General features: G+C 47.4%; 35 non-coding genes across 35 annotated transcripts; all 35 read left to right on the forward strand.

Annotated features, from left to right (window-relative positions):
- Positions 1 to 251: 251 nt before the first annotated feature.
- Positions 252 to 358, forward strand: LOC148961353 (U6 spliceosomal RNA). The gene has a single exon (XR_016154359.1). It is a non-coding gene; the product is annotated as a U6 spliceosomal RNA (small nuclear RNA).
- A 435-nt stretch (positions 359 to 793) lies between these two features.
- Positions 794 to 900, forward strand: LOC148961354 (U6 spliceosomal RNA). Its single transcript, XR_016154360.1, has one exon. It is a non-coding gene; the product is annotated as a U6 spliceosomal RNA (small nuclear RNA).
- A 435-nt stretch (positions 901 to 1335) lies between these two features.
- LOC148961355 (U6 spliceosomal RNA) lies at positions 1336 to 1442 on the forward strand. The gene has a single exon (XR_016154361.1). It is a non-coding gene; the product is annotated as a U6 spliceosomal RNA (small nuclear RNA).
- A 434-nt stretch (positions 1443 to 1876) lies between these two features.
- On the forward strand, positions 1877 to 1983 carry LOC148961356 (U6 spliceosomal RNA). Its single transcript, XR_016154362.1, has one exon. It is a non-coding gene; the product is annotated as a U6 spliceosomal RNA (small nuclear RNA).
- A 433-nt stretch (positions 1984 to 2416) lies between these two features.
- LOC148961357 (U6 spliceosomal RNA) lies at positions 2417 to 2523 on the forward strand. Its single transcript, XR_016154363.1, has one exon. It is a non-coding gene; the product is annotated as a U6 spliceosomal RNA (small nuclear RNA).
- Positions 2524 to 2958: 435 nt separating this feature from the next.
- LOC148961358 (U6 spliceosomal RNA) lies at positions 2959 to 3065 on the forward strand. The gene has a single exon (XR_016154364.1). It is a non-coding gene; the product is annotated as a U6 spliceosomal RNA (small nuclear RNA).
- A 435-nt stretch (positions 3066 to 3500) lies between these two features.
- LOC148961359 (U6 spliceosomal RNA) lies at positions 3501 to 3607 on the forward strand. Its single transcript, XR_016154426.1, has one exon. It is a non-coding gene; the product is annotated as a U6 spliceosomal RNA (small nuclear RNA).
- A 433-nt stretch (positions 3608 to 4040) lies between these two features.
- On the forward strand, positions 4041 to 4147 carry LOC148961360 (U6 spliceosomal RNA). The gene has a single exon (XR_016154365.1). It is a non-coding gene; the product is annotated as a U6 spliceosomal RNA (small nuclear RNA).
- A 435-nt stretch (positions 4148 to 4582) lies between these two features.
- Positions 4583 to 4689, forward strand: LOC148961361 (U6 spliceosomal RNA). Its single transcript, XR_016154366.1, has one exon. It is a non-coding gene; the product is annotated as a U6 spliceosomal RNA (small nuclear RNA).
- Positions 4690 to 5124: 435 nt separating this feature from the next.
- LOC148961362 (U6 spliceosomal RNA) lies at positions 5125 to 5231 on the forward strand. Its single transcript, XR_016154369.1, has one exon. It is a non-coding gene; the product is annotated as a U6 spliceosomal RNA (small nuclear RNA).
- Positions 5232 to 5666: 435 nt separating this feature from the next.
- On the forward strand, positions 5667 to 5773 carry LOC148961363 (U6 spliceosomal RNA). Its single transcript, XR_016154370.1, has one exon. It is a non-coding gene; the product is annotated as a U6 spliceosomal RNA (small nuclear RNA).
- A 435-nt stretch (positions 5774 to 6208) lies between these two features.
- LOC148961364 (U6 spliceosomal RNA) lies at positions 6209 to 6315 on the forward strand. Its single transcript, XR_016154371.1, has one exon. It is a non-coding gene; the product is annotated as a U6 spliceosomal RNA (small nuclear RNA).
- A 435-nt stretch (positions 6316 to 6750) lies between these two features.
- LOC148961365 (U6 spliceosomal RNA) lies at positions 6751 to 6857 on the forward strand. The gene has a single exon (XR_016154372.1). It is a non-coding gene; the product is annotated as a U6 spliceosomal RNA (small nuclear RNA).
- A 434-nt stretch (positions 6858 to 7291) lies between these two features.
- Positions 7292 to 7398, forward strand: LOC148961366 (U6 spliceosomal RNA). Its single transcript, XR_016154374.1, has one exon. It is a non-coding gene; the product is annotated as a U6 spliceosomal RNA (small nuclear RNA).
- A 433-nt stretch (positions 7399 to 7831) lies between these two features.
- On the forward strand, positions 7832 to 7938 carry LOC148961367 (U6 spliceosomal RNA). Its single transcript, XR_016154375.1, has one exon. It is a non-coding gene; the product is annotated as a U6 spliceosomal RNA (small nuclear RNA).
- Positions 7939 to 8373: 435 nt separating this feature from the next.
- LOC148961368 (U6 spliceosomal RNA) lies at positions 8374 to 8480 on the forward strand. The gene has a single exon (XR_016154376.1). It is a non-coding gene; the product is annotated as a U6 spliceosomal RNA (small nuclear RNA).
- Positions 8481 to 8915: 435 nt separating this feature from the next.
- On the forward strand, positions 8916 to 9022 carry LOC148961369 (U6 spliceosomal RNA). The gene has a single exon (XR_016154427.1). It is a non-coding gene; the product is annotated as a U6 spliceosomal RNA (small nuclear RNA).
- A 433-nt stretch (positions 9023 to 9455) lies between these two features.
- LOC148961370 (U6 spliceosomal RNA) lies at positions 9456 to 9562 on the forward strand. The gene has a single exon (XR_016154377.1). It is a non-coding gene; the product is annotated as a U6 spliceosomal RNA (small nuclear RNA).
- A 435-nt stretch (positions 9563 to 9997) lies between these two features.
- LOC148961371 (U6 spliceosomal RNA) lies at positions 9998 to 10104 on the forward strand. Its single transcript, XR_016154378.1, has one exon. It is a non-coding gene; the product is annotated as a U6 spliceosomal RNA (small nuclear RNA).
- A 435-nt stretch (positions 10105 to 10539) lies between these two features.
- Positions 10540 to 10646, forward strand: LOC148961372 (U6 spliceosomal RNA). The gene has a single exon (XR_016154379.1). It is a non-coding gene; the product is annotated as a U6 spliceosomal RNA (small nuclear RNA).
- Positions 10647 to 11081: 435 nt separating this feature from the next.
- On the forward strand, positions 11082 to 11188 carry LOC148961373 (U6 spliceosomal RNA). Its single transcript, XR_016154381.1, has one exon. It is a non-coding gene; the product is annotated as a U6 spliceosomal RNA (small nuclear RNA).
- Positions 11189 to 11623: 435 nt separating this feature from the next.
- Positions 11624 to 11730, forward strand: LOC148961374 (U6 spliceosomal RNA). Its single transcript, XR_016154382.1, has one exon. It is a non-coding gene; the product is annotated as a U6 spliceosomal RNA (small nuclear RNA).
- A 433-nt stretch (positions 11731 to 12163) lies between these two features.
- Positions 12164 to 12270, forward strand: LOC148961375 (U6 spliceosomal RNA). The gene has a single exon (XR_016154383.1). It is a non-coding gene; the product is annotated as a U6 spliceosomal RNA (small nuclear RNA).
- A 435-nt stretch (positions 12271 to 12705) lies between these two features.
- Positions 12706 to 12812, forward strand: LOC148961376 (U6 spliceosomal RNA). The gene has a single exon (XR_016154384.1). It is a non-coding gene; the product is annotated as a U6 spliceosomal RNA (small nuclear RNA).
- A 435-nt stretch (positions 12813 to 13247) lies between these two features.
- On the forward strand, positions 13248 to 13354 carry LOC148961377 (U6 spliceosomal RNA). Its single transcript, XR_016154385.1, has one exon. It is a non-coding gene; the product is annotated as a U6 spliceosomal RNA (small nuclear RNA).
- A 435-nt stretch (positions 13355 to 13789) lies between these two features.
- LOC148961378 (U6 spliceosomal RNA) lies at positions 13790 to 13896 on the forward strand. Its single transcript, XR_016154428.1, has one exon. It is a non-coding gene; the product is annotated as a U6 spliceosomal RNA (small nuclear RNA).
- A 433-nt stretch (positions 13897 to 14329) lies between these two features.
- LOC148961379 (U6 spliceosomal RNA) lies at positions 14330 to 14436 on the forward strand. Its single transcript, XR_016154386.1, has one exon. It is a non-coding gene; the product is annotated as a U6 spliceosomal RNA (small nuclear RNA).
- A 435-nt stretch (positions 14437 to 14871) lies between these two features.
- On the forward strand, positions 14872 to 14978 carry LOC148961380 (U6 spliceosomal RNA). The gene has a single exon (XR_016154387.1). It is a non-coding gene; the product is annotated as a U6 spliceosomal RNA (small nuclear RNA).
- A 435-nt stretch (positions 14979 to 15413) lies between these two features.
- On the forward strand, positions 15414 to 15520 carry LOC148961381 (U6 spliceosomal RNA). Its single transcript, XR_016154388.1, has one exon. It is a non-coding gene; the product is annotated as a U6 spliceosomal RNA (small nuclear RNA).
- A 435-nt stretch (positions 15521 to 15955) lies between these two features.
- On the forward strand, positions 15956 to 16062 carry LOC148961382 (U6 spliceosomal RNA). Its single transcript, XR_016154389.1, has one exon. It is a non-coding gene; the product is annotated as a U6 spliceosomal RNA (small nuclear RNA).
- Positions 16063 to 16497: 435 nt separating this feature from the next.
- LOC148961383 (U6 spliceosomal RNA) lies at positions 16498 to 16604 on the forward strand. Its single transcript, XR_016154390.1, has one exon. It is a non-coding gene; the product is annotated as a U6 spliceosomal RNA (small nuclear RNA).
- A 435-nt stretch (positions 16605 to 17039) lies between these two features.
- Positions 17040 to 17146, forward strand: LOC148961384 (U6 spliceosomal RNA). Its single transcript, XR_016154392.1, has one exon. It is a non-coding gene; the product is annotated as a U6 spliceosomal RNA (small nuclear RNA).
- A 435-nt stretch (positions 17147 to 17581) lies between these two features.
- LOC148961385 (U6 spliceosomal RNA) lies at positions 17582 to 17688 on the forward strand. Its single transcript, XR_016154429.1, has one exon. It is a non-coding gene; the product is annotated as a U6 spliceosomal RNA (small nuclear RNA).
- A 433-nt stretch (positions 17689 to 18121) lies between these two features.
- LOC148961386 (U6 spliceosomal RNA) lies at positions 18122 to 18228 on the forward strand. The gene has a single exon (XR_016154393.1). It is a non-coding gene; the product is annotated as a U6 spliceosomal RNA (small nuclear RNA).
- Positions 18229 to 18663: 435 nt separating this feature from the next.
- On the forward strand, positions 18664 to 18770 carry LOC148961387 (U6 spliceosomal RNA). Its single transcript, XR_016154394.1, has one exon. It is a non-coding gene; the product is annotated as a U6 spliceosomal RNA (small nuclear RNA).
- Positions 18771 to 18841: the final 71 nt, after the last annotated feature.

An 18841-nucleotide genomic window follows, 5' to 3' on the forward strand; every position in this document is an offset into this window, starting at 1 on the left:
ACCCCATAGGCGATATCTTTTCCCTTCAATGTTGTCAAGGTTGTCCGCATTATCCGGTTTTCTGCTTTCCACCAACTCATTTCTTCCTCGAAAACCTGGAGGACACAGCCCATTCAGAGCTTGTAGTTTGGTACCATAGATAAGTCTACCCAACCCATTCTTTCAGTAGATGGCTCGCTTGCCCTACCACCTTGGTGATGGCTCGCTGGAACCCGAGGGGTACATATTCCTTGAGCGGGACAGTTGGCCTCGTGCTTGCTAAGGCAGCACATATACTAAAATTGGATCGATACAGAGAAGATTAGCATGGCCCCTGCGAAAGGATGACACGCAAATCCGTGAAGCGCTCCATATTTTTGGCAGCTGTGATCAAGCCTCCTTCACTGGAATTGATTCATACCTTCTTGCCACAACTTATTTTCATTCTTGATCTCTTGTGTCAAGAACTGGTGCATCTCCAATGTCTATAGGGCACTCTCAGTTTTCCAGCAAAGTGTGTCCACTCCCCTTCTTCAGCAGATGCCGACAGGGAACAGGGTTTGACCCCATAGGCGATATCTTTTCCCTTCAATGTTGTCAAGGTTGTCCGCATTATCCGGTTTTCTGCTTTCCGCCAACTCATTTCTTTCTCGAAAACCTGGAGGACACAGCCCATTCAGAGCTTGTAGTTTGGTACCATAGATAAGTCTACCCAACCCATTCTTTCAGTAGATGGCTCGCTTGCCCTACCACCTTGGTGATGGCTCGCTGGAACCCGAGGGGTACATATTCCTTGAGCGGGACAGTTGGCCTTGTGCTTGCTAAGGCAGCACATATACTAAAATTGGATCGATACAGAGAAGATTAGCATGGCCCCTGCGAAAGGATGACACGCAAATCCGTGAAGCGCTCCATATTTTTGGCAGCTGTGATCAAGCCTCCTTCACTGGAATTGATTCATACCTTCTTGCCACAACTTATTTTCATTCTTGATCTCTTGTGTCAAGAACTGGTGCATCTCCAATGTCTATAGGGCACTCTCAGTTTTCCAGCAAAGTGTGTCCACTCCCCTTCTTCAGCAGATGCCGACAGGGAACAGGGTTTGACCCCATAGGCGATATCTTTTCCCTTCAATGTTGTCAAGGTTGTCCGCATTATCCGGTTTTCTGCTTTCCGCCAACTCATTTCTTTCTCGAAAACCTGGAGGACACAGCCCATTCAGAGCTTGTAGTTTGGTACCATAGATAAGTCTACCCAACCCATTCTTTCAGTAGATGGCTCGCTTGCCCTACCACCTTGGTGATGGCTCGCTGGAACCCGAGGGGTACATATTCCTTGAGCGGGACAGTTGGCCTCGTGCTTGCTAAGGCAGCACATATACTAAAATTGGATCGATACAGAGAAGATTAGCATGGCCCCTGCGAAAGGATGACACGCAAATCCGTGAAGCGCTCCATATTTTTGGCAGCTGTGATCAAGCCTCCTTCACTGGAATTGATTCATACCTTTCTACCACTATTTAGTTTCATTCTTGATCTCTTGTGTCAAGAACTGGTGCATCTCCAATGTCTATAGGGCACTCTCAGTTTTCTAGCATAGTGTGTCCACTCCCTTTCTCAGCAGATGCCGACAGGGAACAGGGTTTGACCCCATAGGCGATATCTTTTCCCTTCAATGTTGTCAAGGTTGTCCGCATTATCCGGTTTTCTGCTTTCCGCCAACTCATTTATTTCTCGAAAACCTGGAGGACACGGCGCATTCAGAGCTTGTAGTTTGGTACCATAGATAAGTCTACCCAACCCATTCTTTCAGTAGTTGGCTCGCTTGCCCTACCACCTTGGTGATGGCTCGCTGGAACCCGAGGGGTACATATTCATTGAGCGGGACAGTTGGCCTCGTGCTTGCTAAGGCAGCACATATACTAAAATTGGATCGATACAGAGAAGATTAGCATGGCCCCTGCGAAAGGATGACACGCAAATCCGTGAAGCGCTCCATATTTTTGGCAGCTGTGATCAAGCCTCCTTCACTGGAATTGATTCATACCTTCTTGCCACAACGTATTTTCATTCTTGATCTCTTGTGTCAAGAACTGGTGCATCTCCAATGTCTATAGGGCACTCTCAGTTTTCCAGCAAAGTGTGTCCACTCCCTTTCTCAGCAGATGCCGACAGGGAACCGGGTTTGACCCCATAGGCGATATCTTTTCCCTTCAATGTTGTAAAGGTTGTCCGCATTATCCGGTTTTCTGCTTTCTCTAACTCATTTATTTCTCGAAAACCTGGAGGACACAGCGCATTCAGAGCTTGTAGTTTGGTACCATAGATAAGTCTACCCAACCCATTCTTTCAGTAGATGGCTCGCTTGCCCTACCACCTTGGTGATGGCTCGCTGGAACCCGAGGGGTACATATTCCTTGAGCGGGACAGTTGGCCTCGTGCTTGCTAAGGCAGCACATATACTAAAATTGGATCGATACAGAGAAGATTAGCATGGCCCCTGCGAAAGGATGACACGCAAATCCGTGAAGCGCTCCATATTTTTGGCAGCTGTGATCAAGCCTCCTTCACTGGAATTGATTCATACCTTCTTGCCACAACTTATTTTCATTCTTGATCTCTTGTGTCAAGAACTGGTGCATCTCCAATGTCTATAGGGCACTCTCAGTTTTCCAGCAAAGTGTGTCCACTCCCCTTCTTCAGCAGATGCCGACAGGGAACAGGGTTTGACCCCATAGGCGATATCTTTTCCCTTCAATGTTGTCAAGGTTGTCCGCATTATCCGGTTTTCTGCTTTCCGCCAACTCATTTCTTTCTCGAAAACCTGGAGGACACAGCCCATTCAGAGCTTGTAGTTTGGTACCATAGATAAGTCTACCCAACCCATTCTTTCAGTAGATGGCTCGCTTGCCCTACCACCTTGGTGATGGCTCGCTGGAACCCGAGGGGTACATATTCCTTGAGCGGGACAGTTGGCCTCGTGCTTGCTAAGGCAGCACATATACTAAAATTGGATCGATACAGAGAAGATTAGCATGGCCCCTGCGAAAGGATGACACGCAAATCCGTGAAGCGCTCCATATTTTTGGCAGCTGTGATCATGCCTCCTTCACTGGAATTGATTCATACCTTCTTGCCACAACTTATTTTCATTCTTGATCTCTTGTGTCAAGAACTGGTGCATCTCCAATGTCTATAGGGCACTCTCAGTTTTCCAGCAAAGTGTGTCCACTCCCTTTCTTCAGCAGATGCAGACAGGGAACAGGGTTTGACCCCATAGGCGATATCTTTTCCCTTCAATGTTGTCAAGGTTGTCCGCATTATCCGGTTTTCTGCTTTCCACCAACTCATTTCTTCCTCGAAAACCTGGAGGACACAGCCCATTCAGAGCTTGTAGTTTGGTATCATAGATAAGTCTACCCAACCCATTCTTTCAGTAGATGGCTCGCTTGCCCTACCACCTTGGTGATGGCTCGCTGGAACCCGAGGGGTACATATTCCTTGAGCGGGACAGTTGGCCTCGTGCTTGCTAAGGCAGCACATATACTAAAATTGGATCGATACAGAGAAGATTAGCATGGCCCCTGCGAAAGGATGACACGCAAATCCGTGAAGCGCTCCATAGTTTTGGCAGCTGTGATCAAGCCTCCTTCACTGGAATTGATTCATACCTTCTTGCCACAACTTATTTTCATTCTTGATCTCTTGTGTCAAGAACTGGTGCATCTCCAATGTCTATAGGGCACTCTCAGTTTTCCAGCAAAGTGTGTCCACTCCCTTTCTTCAGCAGATGCAGACAGGGAACAGGGTTTGACCCCATAGGCGATATCTTTTCCCTTCAATGTTGTCAAGGTTGTCCGCATTATCCGGTTTTCTGCTTTCCGCCAACTCATTTCTTTCTCAAACCTGGAGGACACAGCCCATTCAGAGCTTGTAGTTTGGTACCATAGATAAGTCTACCCAACCCATTCTTTCAGTAGATGGCTCGCTTGCCCTACCACCTTGGTGATGGCTCGCTGGAACCCGAGGGGTACATATTCCTTGAGCGGGACAGTTGGCCTCGTGCTTGCTAAGGCAGCACATATACTAAAATTGGATCGATACAGAGAAGATTAGCATGGCCCCTGCGAAAGGATGACACGCAAATCCGTGAAGCGCTCCATATTTTTGGCAGCTGTGATCAAGCCTCCTTCACTGGAATTGATTCATACCTTCTTGCCACAACTTATTTTCATTCTTGATCTCTTGTGTCAAGAACTGGTGCATCTCCAATGTCTATAGGGCACTCTCAGTTTTCCAGCAAAGTGTGTCCACTCCCTTTCTTCAGCAGATGCAGACAGGGAACAGGGTTTGACCCCATAGGCGATATCTTTTCCCTTCAATGTTGTCAAGGTTGTCCGCATATTCCGGTTTTCTGCTTTCCGCCAACTCATTTCTTTCTCGAAAACCTGGAGGACACAGCCCATTCAGAGCTTGTAGTTTGGTACCATAGATAAGTCTACCCAACCCATTATTTCAGTAGATGGCTCGCTTGCACTACCACCTTGGTGATGGCTCGCTGGAACCCGAGGGGTACATATTCCTTGAGCGGGACAGTTGGCCTCGTGCTTGCTAAGGCAGCACATATACTAAAATTGGATCGATACAGAGAAGATTAGCATGGCCCCTGCGAAAGGATGACACGCAAATCCGTGAAGCGCTCCATATTTTTGGCAGCTGTGATCAAGCCTCCTTCACTGGAATTGATTCATACCTTCTTGCCACAACTTATTTTCATTCTTGATCTCTTCTGTCAAGAACTGGTGCATCTCCAATGTCTATAAGGCACTCTCAGTTTTCCAGCAAAGTGTGTCCACTCCCTTTCTTCAGCAGATGCAGACAGGGAACAGGGTTTGACCCCATAGGCGATATCTTTTCCCTTCAATGTTGTCAAGGTTGTCCGCATTATCCGGTTTTCTGCTTTCCACCAACTCATTTCTTCCTCGAAAACCTGGAGGACACAGCCCATTCAGAGCTTGTAGTTTGGTACCATAGATAAGTCTACCCAACCCATTCTTTCAGTAGATGGCTCGCTTGCCCTACCACCTTGGTGATGGCTCGCTGGAACCCGAGGGGTACATATTCCTTGAGCGGGACAGTTGGCCTCGTGCTTGCTAAGGCAGCACATATACTAAAATTGGATCGATACAGAGAAGATTAGCATGGCCCCTGCGAAAGGATGACACGCAAATCCGTGAAGCGCTCCATATTTTTGGCAGCTGTGATCAAGCCTCCTTCACTGGAATTGATTCATACCTTCTTGCCACAACTTATTTTCATTCTTGATCTCTTGTGTCAAGAACTGGTGCATCTCCAATGTCTATAGGGCACTCTCAGTTTTCCAGCAAAGTGTGTCCACTCCCCTTCTTCAGCAGATGCCGACAGGGAACAGGGTTTGACCCCATAGGCGATATCTTTTCCCTTCAATGTTGTCAAGGTTTTCCGCATTATCCGGTTTTCTGCTTTCCGCCAACTCATTTCTTTCTCGAAAACCTGGAGGACACAGCCCATTCAGAGCTTGTAGTTTGGTACCATAGATAAGTCTACCCAACCCATTCTTTCAGTAGATGGCTCGCTTGCCCTACCACCTTGGTGATGGCTCGCTGGAACCCGAGGGGTACATATTCCTTGAGCGGGACAGTTGGCCTCGTGCTTGCTAAGGCAGCACATATACTAAAATTGGATCGATACAGAGAAGATTAGCATGGCCCCTGCGAAAGGATGACACGCAAATCCGTGAAGCGCTCCATATTTTTGGCAGCTGTGATCAAGCCTCCTTCACTGGAATTGATTCATACCTTCTTGCCACAACTTATTTTCATTCTTGATCTCTTGTGTCAAGAACTGGTGCATCTCCAATGTCTATAGGGCACTCTCAGTTTTCCAGCAAAGTGTGTCCACTCCCCTTCTTCAGCAGATGCCGACAGGGAACAGGGTTTGACCCCATAGGCGATATCTTTTCCCTTCAATGTTGTCAAGGTTGTCCGCATTATCCGGTTTTCTGCTTTTCGCCAACTCATTTCTTTCTCGAAAACCTGGAGGACACAGCCCATTCAGAGCTTGTAGTTTGGTACCATAGATAAGTCTACCCAACCCATTCTTTCAGTAGATGGCTCGCTTGCCCTACCACCTTGGTGATGGCTCGCTGGAACCCGAGGGGTACATATTCCTTGAGCGGGACAGTTGGCCTCGTGCTTGCTAAGGCAGCACATATACTAAAATTGGATCGATACAGAGAAGATTAGCATGGCCCCTGCGAAAGGATGACACGCAAATCCGTGAAGCGCTCCATATTTTTGGCAGCTGTGATCAAGCCTCCTTCACTGGAATTGATTCATACCTTCTTGCCACAACTTATTTTCATTCTTGATCTCTTGTGTCAAGAACTGGTGCATCTCCAATGTCTATAGGGCACTCTCAGTTTTCCAGCAAAGTGTGTCCACTCCCCTTCTTCAGCAGATGCCGACAGGGAACAGGGTTTGACCCCATAGGCGATATCTTTTCCCTTCAATGTTGTCAAGGTTGTCCGCATTATCCGGTTTTCTGCTTTCCGCCAACTCATTTCTTTCTCGAAAACCTGGAGGACACAGCCCATTCAGAGCTTGTAGTTTGGTACCATAGATAAGTCTACCCAACCCATTCTTTCAGTAGATGGCTCGCTTGCCCTACCACCTTGGTGATGGCTCGCTGGAACCCGAGGGGTACATATTCCTTGAGCGGGACAGTTGGCCTCGTGCTTGCTAAGGCAGCACATATACTAAAATTGGATCGATACAGAGAAGATTAGCATGGCCCCTGCGAAAGGATGACACGCAAATCCGTGAAGCGCTCCATATTTTTGGCAGCTGTGATCAAGCCTCCTTCACTGGAATTGATTCATACCTTTCTACCACTATTTAGTTTCATTCTTGATCTCTTGTGTCAAGAACTGGTGCATCTCCAATGTCTATAGGGCACTCTCAGTTTTCTAGCATAGTGTGTCCACTCCCTTTCTCAGCAGATGCCGACAGGGAACAGGGTTTGACCCCATAGGCGATATCTTTTCCCTTCAATGTTGTCAAGGTTGTCCGCATTATCCGGTTTTCTGCTTTCCGCCAACTCATTTATTTCTCGAAAACCTGGAGGACACGGCGCATTCAGAGCTTGTAGTTTGGTACCATAGATAAGTCTACCCAACCCATTCTTTCAGTAGTTGGCTCGCTTGCCCTACCACCTTGGTGATGGCTCGCTGGAACCCGAGGGGTACATATTCATTGAGCGGGACAGTTGGCCTCGTGCTTGCTAAGGCAGCACATATACTAAAATTGGATCGATACAGAGAAGATTAGCATGGCCCCTGCGAAAGGATGACACGCAAATCCGTGAAGCGCTCCATATTTTTGGCAGCTGTGATCAAGCCTCCTTCACTGGAATTGATTCATACCTTCTTGCCACAACGTATTTTCATTCTTGATCTCTTGTGTCAAGAACTGGTGCATCTCCAATGTCTATAGGGCACTCTCAGTTTTCCAGCAAAGTGTGTCCACTCCCTTTCTCAGCAGATGCCGACAGGGAACCGGGTTTGACCCCATAGGCGATATCTTTTCCCTTCAATGTTGTAAAGGTTGTCCGCATTATCCGGTTTTCTGCTTTCTCTAACTCATTTATTTCTCGAAAACCTGGAGGACACAGCGCATTCAGAGCTTGTAGTTTGGTACCATAGATAAGTCTACCCAACCCATTCTTTCAGTAGATGGCTCGCTTGCCCTACCACCTTGGTGATGGCTCGCTGGAACCCGAGGGGTACATATTCCTTGAGCGGGACAGTTGGCCTCGTGCTTGCTAAGGCAGCACATATACTAAAATTGGATCGATACAGAGAAGATTAGCATGGCCCCTGCGAAAGGATGACACGCAAATCCGTGAAGCGCTCCATATTTTTGGCAGCTGTGATCAAGCCTCCTTCACTGGAATTGATTCATACCTTCTTGCCACAACTTATTTTCATTCTTGATCTCTTGTGTCAAGAACTGGTGCATCTCCAATGTCTATAGGGCACTCTCAGTTTTCCAGCAAAGTGTGTCCACTCCCCTTCTTCAGCAGATGCCGACAGGGAACAGGGTTTGACCCCATAGGCGATATCTTTTCCCTTCAATGTTGTCAAGGTTGTCCGCATTATCCGGTTTTCTGCTTTCCGCCAACTCATTTCTTTCTCGAAAACCTGGAGGACACAGCCCATTCAGAGCTTGTAGTTTGGTACCATAGATAAGTCTACCCAACCCATTCTTTCAGTAGATGGCTCGCTTGCCCTACCACCTTGGTGATGGCTCGCTGGAACCCGAGGGGTACATATTCCTTGAGCGGGACAGTTGGCCTCGTGCTTGCTAAGGCAGCACATATACTAAAATTGGATCGATACAGAGAAGATTAGCATGGCCCCTGCGAAAGGATGACACGCAAATCCGTGAAGCGCTCCATATTTTTGGCAGCTGTGATCAAGCCTCCTTCACTGGAATTGATTCATACCTTCTTGCCACAACTTATTTTCATTCTTGATCTCTTGTGTCAAGAACTGGTGCATCTCCAATGTCTATAGGGCACTCTCAGTTTTCCAGCAAAGTGTGTCCACTCCCTTTCTTCAGCAGATGCAGACAGGGAACAGGGTTTGACCCCATAGGCGATATCTTTTCCCTTCAATGTTGTCAAGGTTGTCCGCATTATCCGGTTTTCTGCTTTCCACCAACTCATTTCTTCCTCGAAAACCTGGAGGACACAGCCCATTCAGAGCTTGTAGTTTGGTATCATAGATAAGTCTACCCAACCCATTCTTTCAGTAGATGGCTCGCTTGCCCTACCACCTTGGTGATGGCTCGCTGGAACCCGAGGGGTACATATTCCTTGAGCGGGACAGTTGGCCTCGTGCTTGCTAAGGCAGCACATATACTAAAATTGGATCGATACAGAGAAGATTAGCATGGCCCCTGCGAAAGGATGACACGCAAATCCGTGAAGCGCTCCATAGTTTTGGCAGCTGTGATCAAGCCTCCTTCACTGGAATTGATTCATACCTTCTTGCCACAACTTATTTTCATTCTTGATCTCTTGTGTCAAGAACTGGTGCATCTCCAATGTCTATAGGGCACTCTCAGTTTTCCAGCAAAGTGTGTCCACTCCCTTTCTTCAGCAGATGCAGACAGGGAACAGGGTTTGACCCCATAGGCGATATCTTTTCCCTTCAATGTTGTCAAGGTTGTCCGCATTATCCGGTTTTCTGCTTTCCGCCAACTCATTTCTTTCTCAAACCTGGAGGACACAGCCCATTCAGAGCTTGTAGTTTGGTACCATAGATAAGTCTACCCAACCCATTCTTTCAGTAGATGGCTCGCTTGCCCTACCACCTTGGTGATGGCTCGCTGGAACCCGAGGGGTACATATTCCTTGAGCGGGACAGTTGGCCTCGTGCTTGCTAAGGCAGCACATATACTAAAATTGGATCGATACAGAGAAGATTAGCATGGCCCCTGCGAAAGGATGACACGCAAATCCGTGAAGCGCTCCATATTTTTGGCAGCTGTGATCAAGCCTCCTTCACTGGAATTGATTCATACCTTCTTGCCACAACTTATTTTCATTCTTGATCTCTTGTGTCAAGAACTGGTGCATCTCCAATGTCTATAGGGCACTCTCAGTTTTCCAGCAAAGTGTGTCCACTCCCTTTCTTCAGCAGATGCCGACAGGGAACAGGGTTTGACCCCATAGGCGATATCTTTTCCCTTCAATGTTGTCAAGGTTGTCCGCATATTCCGGTTTTCTGCTTTCCGCCAACTCATTTCTTTCTCGAAAACCTGGAGGACACAGCCCATTCAGAGCTTGTAGTTTGGTACCATAGATAAGTCTACCCAACCCATTATTTCAGTAGATGGCTCGCTTGCACTACCACCTTGGTGATGGCTCGCTGGAACCCGAGGGGTACATATTCCTTGAGCGGGACAGTTGGCCTCGTGCTTGCTAAGGCAGCACATATACTAAAATTGGATCGATACAGAGAAGATTAGCATGGCCCCTGCGAAAGGATGACACGCAAATCCGTGAAGCGCTCCATATTTTTGGCAGCTGTGATCAAGCCTCCTTCACTGGAATTGATTCATACCTTCTTGCCACAACTTATTTTCATTCTTGATCTCTTGTGTCAAGAACTGGTGCATCTCCAATGTCTATAAGGCACTCTCAGTTTTCCAGCAAAGTGTGTCCACTCCCTTTCTTCAGCAGATGCAGACAGGGAACAGGGTTTGACCCCATAGGCGATATCTTTTCCCTTCAATGTTGTCAAGGTTGTCCGCATTATCCGGTTTTCTGCTTTCCACCAACTCATTTCTTCCTCGAAAACCTGGAGGACACAGCCCATTCAGAGCTTGTAGTTTGGTACCATAGATAAGTCTACCCAACCCATTCTTTCAGTAGATGGCTCGCTTGCCCTACCACCTTGGTGATGGCTCGCTGGAACCCGAGGGGTACATATTCCTTGAGCGGGACAGTTGGCCTCGTGCTTGCTAAGGCAGCACATATACTAAAATTGGATCGATACAGAGAAGATTAGCATGGCCCCTGCGAAAGGATGACACGCAAATCCGTGAAGCGCTCCATATTTTTGGCAGCTGTGATCAAGCCTCCTTCACTGGAATTGATTCATACCTTCTTGCCACAACTTATTTTCATTCTTGATCTCTTGTGTCAAGAACTGGTGCATCTCCAATGTCTATAGGGCACTCTCAGTTTTCCAGCAAAGTGTGTCCACTCCCCTTCTTCAGCAGATGCCGACAGGGAACAGGGTTTGACCCCATAGGCGATATCTTTTCCCTTCAATGTTGTCAAGGTTGTCCGCATTATCCGGTTTTCTGCTTTCCGCCAACTCATTTCTTTCTCGAAAACCTGGAGGACACAGCCCATTCAGAGCTTGTAGTTTGGTACCATAGATAAGTCTACCCAACCCATTCTTTCAGTAGATGGCTCGCTTGCCCTACCACCTTGGTGATGGCTCGCTGGAACCCGAGGGGTACATATTCCTTGAGCGGGACAGTTGGCCTCGTGCTTGCTAAGGCAGCACATATACTAAAATTGGATCGATACAGAGAAGATTAGCATGGCCCCTGCGAAAGGATGACACGCAAATCCGTGAAGCGCTCCATATTTTTGGCAGCTGTGATCAAGCCTCCTTCACTGGAATTGATTCATACCTTCTTGCCACAACTTATTTTCATTCTTGATCTCTTGTGTCAAGAACTGGTGCATCTCCAATGTCTATAAGGCACTCTCAGTTTTCCAGCAAAGTGTGTCCACTCCCTTTCTTCAGCAGATGCAGACAGGGAACAGGGTTTGACCCCATAGGCGATATCTTTTCCCTTCAATGTTGTCAAGGTTGTCCGCATTATCCGGTTTTCTGCTTTCCGCCAACTCATTTCTTCCTCGAAAACCTGGAGGACACAGCCCATTCAGAGCTTGTAGTTTGGTACCATAGATAAGTCTACCCAACCCATTCTTTCAGTAGATGGCTCGCTTGCCCTACCACCTTGGTGATGGCTCGCTGGAACCCGAGGGGTACATATTCCTTGAGCGGGACAGTTGGCCTCGTGCTTGCTAAGGCAGCACATATACTAAAATTGGATCGATACAGAGAAGATTAGCATGGCCCCTGCGAAAGGATGACACGCAAATCCGTGAAGCGCTCCATATTTTTGGCAGCTGTGATCAAGCCTCCTTCACTGGAATTGATTCATACCTTCTTGCCACAACTTATTTTCATTCTTGATCTCTTGTGTCAAGAACTGGTGCATCTCCAATGTCTATAGGGCACTCTCAGTTTTCCAGCAAAGTGTGTCCACTCCCTTTCTTCAGCAGATGCAGACAGGGAACAGGGTTTGACCCCATAGGCGATATCTTTTCCCTTCAATGTTGTCAAGGTTGTCCGCATTATCCGGTTTTCTGCTTTCCGCCAACTCATTTCTTTCTCAAACCTGGAGGACACAGCCCATTCAGAGCTTGTAGTTTGGTACCATAGATAAGTCTACCCAACCCATTCTTTCAGTAGATGGCTCGCTTGCCCTACCACCTTGGTGATGGCTCGCTGGAACCCGAGGGGTACATATTCCTTGAGCGGGACAGTTGGCCTCGTGCTTGCTAAGGCAGCACATATACTAAAATTGGATCGATACAGAGAAGATTAGCATGGCCCCTGCGAAAGGATGACACGCAAATCCGTGAAGCGCTCCATATTTTTGGCAGCTGTGATCAAGCCTCCTTCACTGGAATTGATTCATACCTTCTTGCCACAACTTATTTTCATTCTTGATCTCTTGTGTCAAGAACTGGTGCATCTCCAATGTCTATAGGGCACTCTCAGTTTTCCAGCAAAGTGTGTCCACTCCCTTTCTTCAGCAGATGCAGACAGGGAACAGGGTTTGACCCCATAGGCGATATCTTTTCCCTTCAATGTTGTCAAGGTTGTCCGCATTATCCGGTTTTCTGCTTTCCACCAACTCATTTCTTCCTCGAAAACCTGGAGGACACAGCCCATTCAGAGCTTGTAGTTTGGTACCATAGATAAGTCTACCCAACCCATTCTTTCAGTAGATGGCTCGCTTGCCCTACCACCTTGGTGATGGCTCGCTGGAACCCGAGGGGTACATATTCCTTGAGCGGGACAGTTGGCCTCGTGCTTGCTAAGGCAGCACATATACTAAAATTGGATCGATACAGAGAAGATTAGCATGGCCCCTGCGAAAGGATGACACGCAAATCCGTGAAGCGCTCCATATTTTTGGCAGCTGTGATCAAGCCTCCTTCACTGGAATTGATTCATACCTTCTTGCCACAACTTATTTTCATTCTTGATCTCTTGTGTCAAGAACTGGTGCATCTCCAATGTCTATAGGGCACTCTCAGTTTTCCAGCAAAGTGTGTCCACTCCCCTTCTTCAGCAGATGCCGACAGGGAACAGGGTTTGACCCCATAGGCGATATCTTTTCCCTTCAATGTTGTCAAGGTTGTCCGCATTATCCGGTTTTCTGCTTTCCGCCAACTCATTTCTTTCTCGAAAACCTGGAGGACACAGCCCATTCAGAGCTTGTAGTTTGGTACCATAGATAAGTCTACCCAACCCATTCTTTCAGTAGATGGCTCGCTTGCCCTACCACCTTGGTGATGGCTCGCTGGAACCCGAGGGGTACATATTCCTTGAGCGGGACAGTTGGCCTCGTGCTTGCTAAGGCAGCACATATACTAAAATTGGATCGATACAGAGAAGATTAGCATGGCCCCTGCGAAAGGATGACACGCAAATCCGTGAAGCGCTCCATATTTTTGGCAGCTGTGATCAAGCCTCCTTCACTGGAATTGATTCATACCTTCTTGCCACAACTTATTTTCATTCTTGATCTCTTGTGTCAAGAACTGGTGCATCTCCAATGTCTATAGGGCACTCTCAGTTTTCCAGCAAAGTGTGTCCACTCCCTTTCTTCAGCAGATGCAGACAGGGAACAGGGTTTGACCCCATAGGCGATATCTTTTCCCTTCAATGTTGTCAAGGTTGTCCGCATTATCCGGTTTTCTGCTTTCCACCAACTCATTTCTTCCTCGAAAACCTGGAGGACACAGCCCATTCAGAGCTTGTAGTTTGGTATCATAGATAAGTCTACCCAACCCATTCTTTCAGTAGATGGCTCGCTTGCCCTACCACCTTGGTGATGGCTCGCTGGAACCCGAGGGGTACATATTCCTTGAGCGGGACAGTTGGCCTCGTGCTTGCTAAGGCAGCACATATACTAAAATTGGATCGATACAGAGAAGATTAGCATGGCCCCTGCGAAAGGATGACACGCAAATCCGTGAAGCGCTCCATAGTTTTGGCAGCTGTGATCAAGCCTCCTTCACTGGAATTGATTCATACCTTCTTGCCACAACTTATTTTCATTCTTGATCTCTTGTGTCAAGAACTGGTGCATCTCCAATGTCTATAGGGCACTCTCAGTTTTCCAGCAAAGTGTGTCCACTCCCTTTCTTCAGCAGATGCAGACAGGGAACAGGGTTTGACCCCATAGGCGATATCTTTTCCCTTCAATGTTGTCAAGGTTGTCCGCATTATCCGGTTTTCTGCTTTCCGCCAACTCATTTCTTTCTCAAACCTGGAGGACACAGCCCATTCAGAGCTTGTAGTTTGGTACCATAGATAAGTCTACCCAACCCATTCTTTCAGTAGATGGCTCGCTTGCCCTACCACCTTGGTGATGGCTCGCTGGAACCCGAGGGGTACATATTCCTTGAGCGGGACAGTTGGCCTCGTGCTTGCTAAGGCAGCACATATACTAAAATTGGATCGATACAGAGAAGATTAGCATGGCCCCTGCGAAAGGATGACACGCAAATCCGTGAAGCGCTCCATATTTTTGGCAGCTGTGATCAAGCCTCCTTCACTGGAATTGATTCATACCTTCTTGCCACAACTTATTTTCATTCTTGATCTCTTGTGTCAAGAACTGGTGCATCTCCAATGTCTATAGGGCACTCTCAGTTTTCCAGCAAAGTGTGTCCACTCCCTTTCTTCAGCAGATGCAGACAGGGAACAGGGTTTGACCCCATAGGCGATATCTTTTCCCTTCAATGTTGTCAAGGTTGTCCGCATATTCCGGTTTTCTGCTTTCCGCCAACTCATTTCTTTCTCGAAAACCTGGAGGACACAGCCCATTCAGAGCTTGTAGTTTGGTACCATAGATAAGTCTACCCAACCCATTATTTCAGTAGATGGCTCGCTTGCACTACCACCTTGGTGATGGCTCGCTGGAACCCGAGGGGTACATATTCCTTGAGCGGGACAGTTGGCCTCGTGCTTGCTAAGGCAGCACATATACTAAAATTGGATCGATACAGAGAAGATTAGCATGGCCCCTGCGAAAGGATGACACGCAAATCCGTGAAGCGCTCCATATTTTTGGCAGCTGTGATCAAGCCTCCTTCACTGGAATTGATTCATACCTTCTTGCCACAACTTATTTTCATTCTTGATCTCTTGTGTCAAGAACTGGTGCATCTCCAATGTCTATAAGGCACTCTCAGTTTTCCAGCAAAGTGTGTCCACTCCCTTTCTTCAGCAGATGCAGACAGGGAACAGGGTTTGACCCCATAGGCGATATCTTTTCCCTTCAATGTTGTCAAGGTTGTCCGCATTATCCGGTTTTCTGCTTTCCACCAACTCATTTCTTCCTCGAAAACCTGGAGGACACAGCCCATTCAGAGCTTGTAGTTTGGTACCATAGATAAGTCTACCCAACCCATTCTTTCAGTAGATGGCTCGCTTGCCCTACCACCTTGGTGATGGCTCGCTGGAACCCGAGGGGTACATATTCCTTGAGCGGGACAGTTGGCCTCGTGCTTGCTAAGGCAGCACATATACTAAAATTGGATCGATACAGAGAAGATTAGCATGGCCCCTGCGAAAGGATGACACGCAAATCCGTGAAGCGCTCCATATTTTTGGCAGCTGTGATCAAGCCTCCTTCACTGGAATTGATTCATACCTTCTTGCCACAACTTATTTTCATTCTTGATCTCTTGTGTCAAGAACTGGTGCATCTCCAATGTCTATAGGGCACTCTCAGTTTTCCAGCAAAGTGTGTCCACTCCCTTTCTTCAGCAGATGCAGACAGGGAACAGGGTTTGACCCCATAGGCGATATCTTTTCCCTTCAATGTTGTCAAGGTTGTCCGCATTATCCGGTTTTCTGCTTTCCACCAACTCATTTCTTCCTCGAAAACCTGGAGGACACAGCCCATTCAGAGCTTGTAGTTTGGTACCATAGATAAGTCTACCCAACCCATTCTTTCAGTAGATGGCTCGCTTGCCCTACCACCTTGGTGATGGCTCGCTGGAACCCGAGGGGTACATATTCCTTGAGCGGGACAGTTGGCCTCGTGCTTGCTAAGGCAGCACATATACTAAAATTGGATCGATACAGAGAAGATTAGCATGGCCCCTGCGAAAGGATGACACGCAAATCCGTGAAGCGCTCCATATTTTTGGCAGCTGTGATCAAGCCTCCTTCACTGGAATTGATTCATACCTTCTTGCCACAACTTATTTTCATTCTTGATCTCTTGTGTCAAGAACTGGTGCATCTCCAATGTCTATAGGGCACTCTCAGTTTTCCAGCAAAGTGTGTCCACTCCCCTTCTTCAGCAGATGCCGACAGGGAACAGGGTTTGACCCCATAGGCGATATCTTTTCCCTTCAATGTTGTCAAGGTTGTCCGCATTATCCGGTTTTCTGCTTTCCGCCAACTCATTTCTTTCTCGAAAACCTGGAGGACACAGCCCATTCAGAGCTTGTAGTTTGGTACCATAGATAAGTCTACCCAACCCATTCTTTCAGTAGATGGCTCGCTTGCCCTACCACCTTGGTGATGGCTCGCTGGAACCCGAGGGGTACATATTCCTTGAGCGGGACAGTTGGCCTCGTGCTTGCTAAGGCAGCACATATACTAAAATTGGATCGATACAGAGAAGATTAGCATGGCCCCTGCGAAAGGATGACACGCAAATCCGTGAAGCGCTCCATATTTTTGGCAGCTGTGATCAAGCCTCCTTCACTGGAATTGATTCATACCTTCTTGCCACAACTTATTTTCATTCTTGATCTCTTGTGTCAAGAACTGGTGCATCTCCAATGTCTATAGGGCACTCTCAGTTTTCCAGCAAAGTGTGTCCACTCCCCTTCTTCAGCAGATGCCGACAGGGAACAGGGTTTGACCCCATAGGCGATATCTTTTCCCTTCAATGTTGTCAAGGTTGTCCGCATTATCCGGTTTTCTGCTTTCCGCCAACTCATTTCTTTCTCGAAAACCTGGAGGACACAGCCCATTCAGAGCTTGTAGTTTGGTACCATAGATAAGTCTACCCAACCCATTCTTTCAGTAGATGGCTCGCTTGCCCTACCACCTTGGTGATGGCTCGCTGGAACCCGAGGGGTACATATTCCTTGAGCGGGACAGTTGGCCTCGTGCTTGCTAAGGCAGCACATATACTAAAATTGGATCGATACAGAGAAGATTAGCATGGCCCCTGCGAAAGGATGACACGCAAATCCGTGAAGCGCTCCATATTTTTGGCAGCTGTGATCAAGCCTCCTTCACTGGAATTGATTCATACCTTCTTGCCACAACTTATTTTCATTCTTGATCTCTTGTGTCAAGAACTGGTGCATCTCCAATGTCTATAGGGCACTCTCAGTTTTCCAGCAAAGTGTGTCCACTCCCTTTCTTCAGCAGATGCAGACAGGGAACAGGGTTTGACCCCATAGGCGATATCTTTTCCCTTCAATGTTGTCAAGGTTGTCCGCATTATCCGGTTTTCTGCTTTCCACCAACTCATTTCTTCCTCGAAAACCTGGAGGACACAGCCCATTCAGAGCTTGTAGTTTGGTATCATAGATAAGTCTACCCAACCCATTCTTTCAGTAGATGGCTCGCTTGCCCTACCACCTTGGTGATGGCTCGCTGGAACCCGAGGGGTACATATTCCTTGAGCGGGACAGTTGGCCTCGTGCTTGCTAAGGCAGCACATATACTAAAATTGGATCGATACAGAGAAGATTAGCATGGCCCCTGCGAAAGGATGACACGCAAATCCGTGAAGCGCTCCATAGTTTTGGCAGCTGTGATCAAGCCTCCTTCACTGGAATTGATTCATACCTTCTTGCCACAACTTATTTTCATTCTTGATCTCTTGTGTCAAGAACTGGTGCATCTCCAATGTCTATAGGGCACTCTCAGTTTTCCAGCAAAGTGTGTCCACTCCCTTTCTTCAGCAGATGCAGACAGGGAACAGGGTTTGACCCCATAGGCGATATCTTTTCCCTTCAATGTTGTCAAGGTTGTCCGCATTATCCGGTTTTCTGCTTTCCGCCAACTCATTTCTTTCTCAAACCTGGAGGACACAGCCCATTCAGAGCTTGTAGTTTGGTACCATAGATAAGTCTACCCAACCCATTCTTTCAGTAGATGGCTCGCTTGCCCTACCACCTTGGTGATGGCTCGCTGGAACCCGAGGGGTACATATTCCTTGAGCGGGACAGTTGGCCTCGTGCTTGCTAAGGCAGCACATATACTAAAATTGGATCGATACAGAGAAGATTAGCATGGCCCCTGCGAAAGGATGACACGCAAATCCGTGAAGCGCTCCATATTTTTGGCAGCTGTGATCAAGCCTCCTTCACTGGAATTGATTCATACCTTCTTGCCACAACTTATTTTCATTCTTGATCTCTTGTGTCAAGAACTGGTGCATCTCCAATGTCTATAGGGCACTCTCAGTTTTCCAGCAAAGTGTGTCCACTCCCTTTCTTCAGCAGATGCAGACAGGGAACAGGGTTTGACCCCATAGGCGATATCTTTTCCCTTCAATGTTGTCAAGGTTGTCCGCATATTCCGGTTTTCTGCTTTCCGCCAACTCATTTCTTTCTCGAAAACCTGGAGGACACAGCCCATTCAGAGCTTGTAGTTTGGTACCATAGATAAGTCTACCCAACCCATTATTTCAGTAGATGGCTCGCTTGCACTACCACCTTGGTGATGGCTCGCTGGAACCCGAGGGGTACATATTCCTTGAGCGGGACAGTTGGCCTCGTGCTTGCTAAGGCAGCACATATACTAAAATTGGATCGATACAGAGAAGATTAGCATGGCCCCTGCGAAAGGATGACACGCAAATCCGTGAAGCGCTCCATATTTTTGGCAGCTGTGATCAAGCCTCCTTCACTGGAATTGATTCATACCTTCTTGCCACAACTTATTTTCATTCTTG

This window comes from Pimephales promelas, unplaced genomic scaffold (genome assembly GCF_988280905.1).
Source record: "Pimephales promelas unplaced genomic scaffold, fPimPro1.hap1.1 HAP1_SCAFFOLD_65, whole genome shotgun sequence".
In the NCBI taxonomy this organism is placed as follows: Eukaryota; Metazoa; Chordata; class Actinopteri; order Cypriniformes; family Leuciscidae; genus Pimephales; species Pimephales promelas.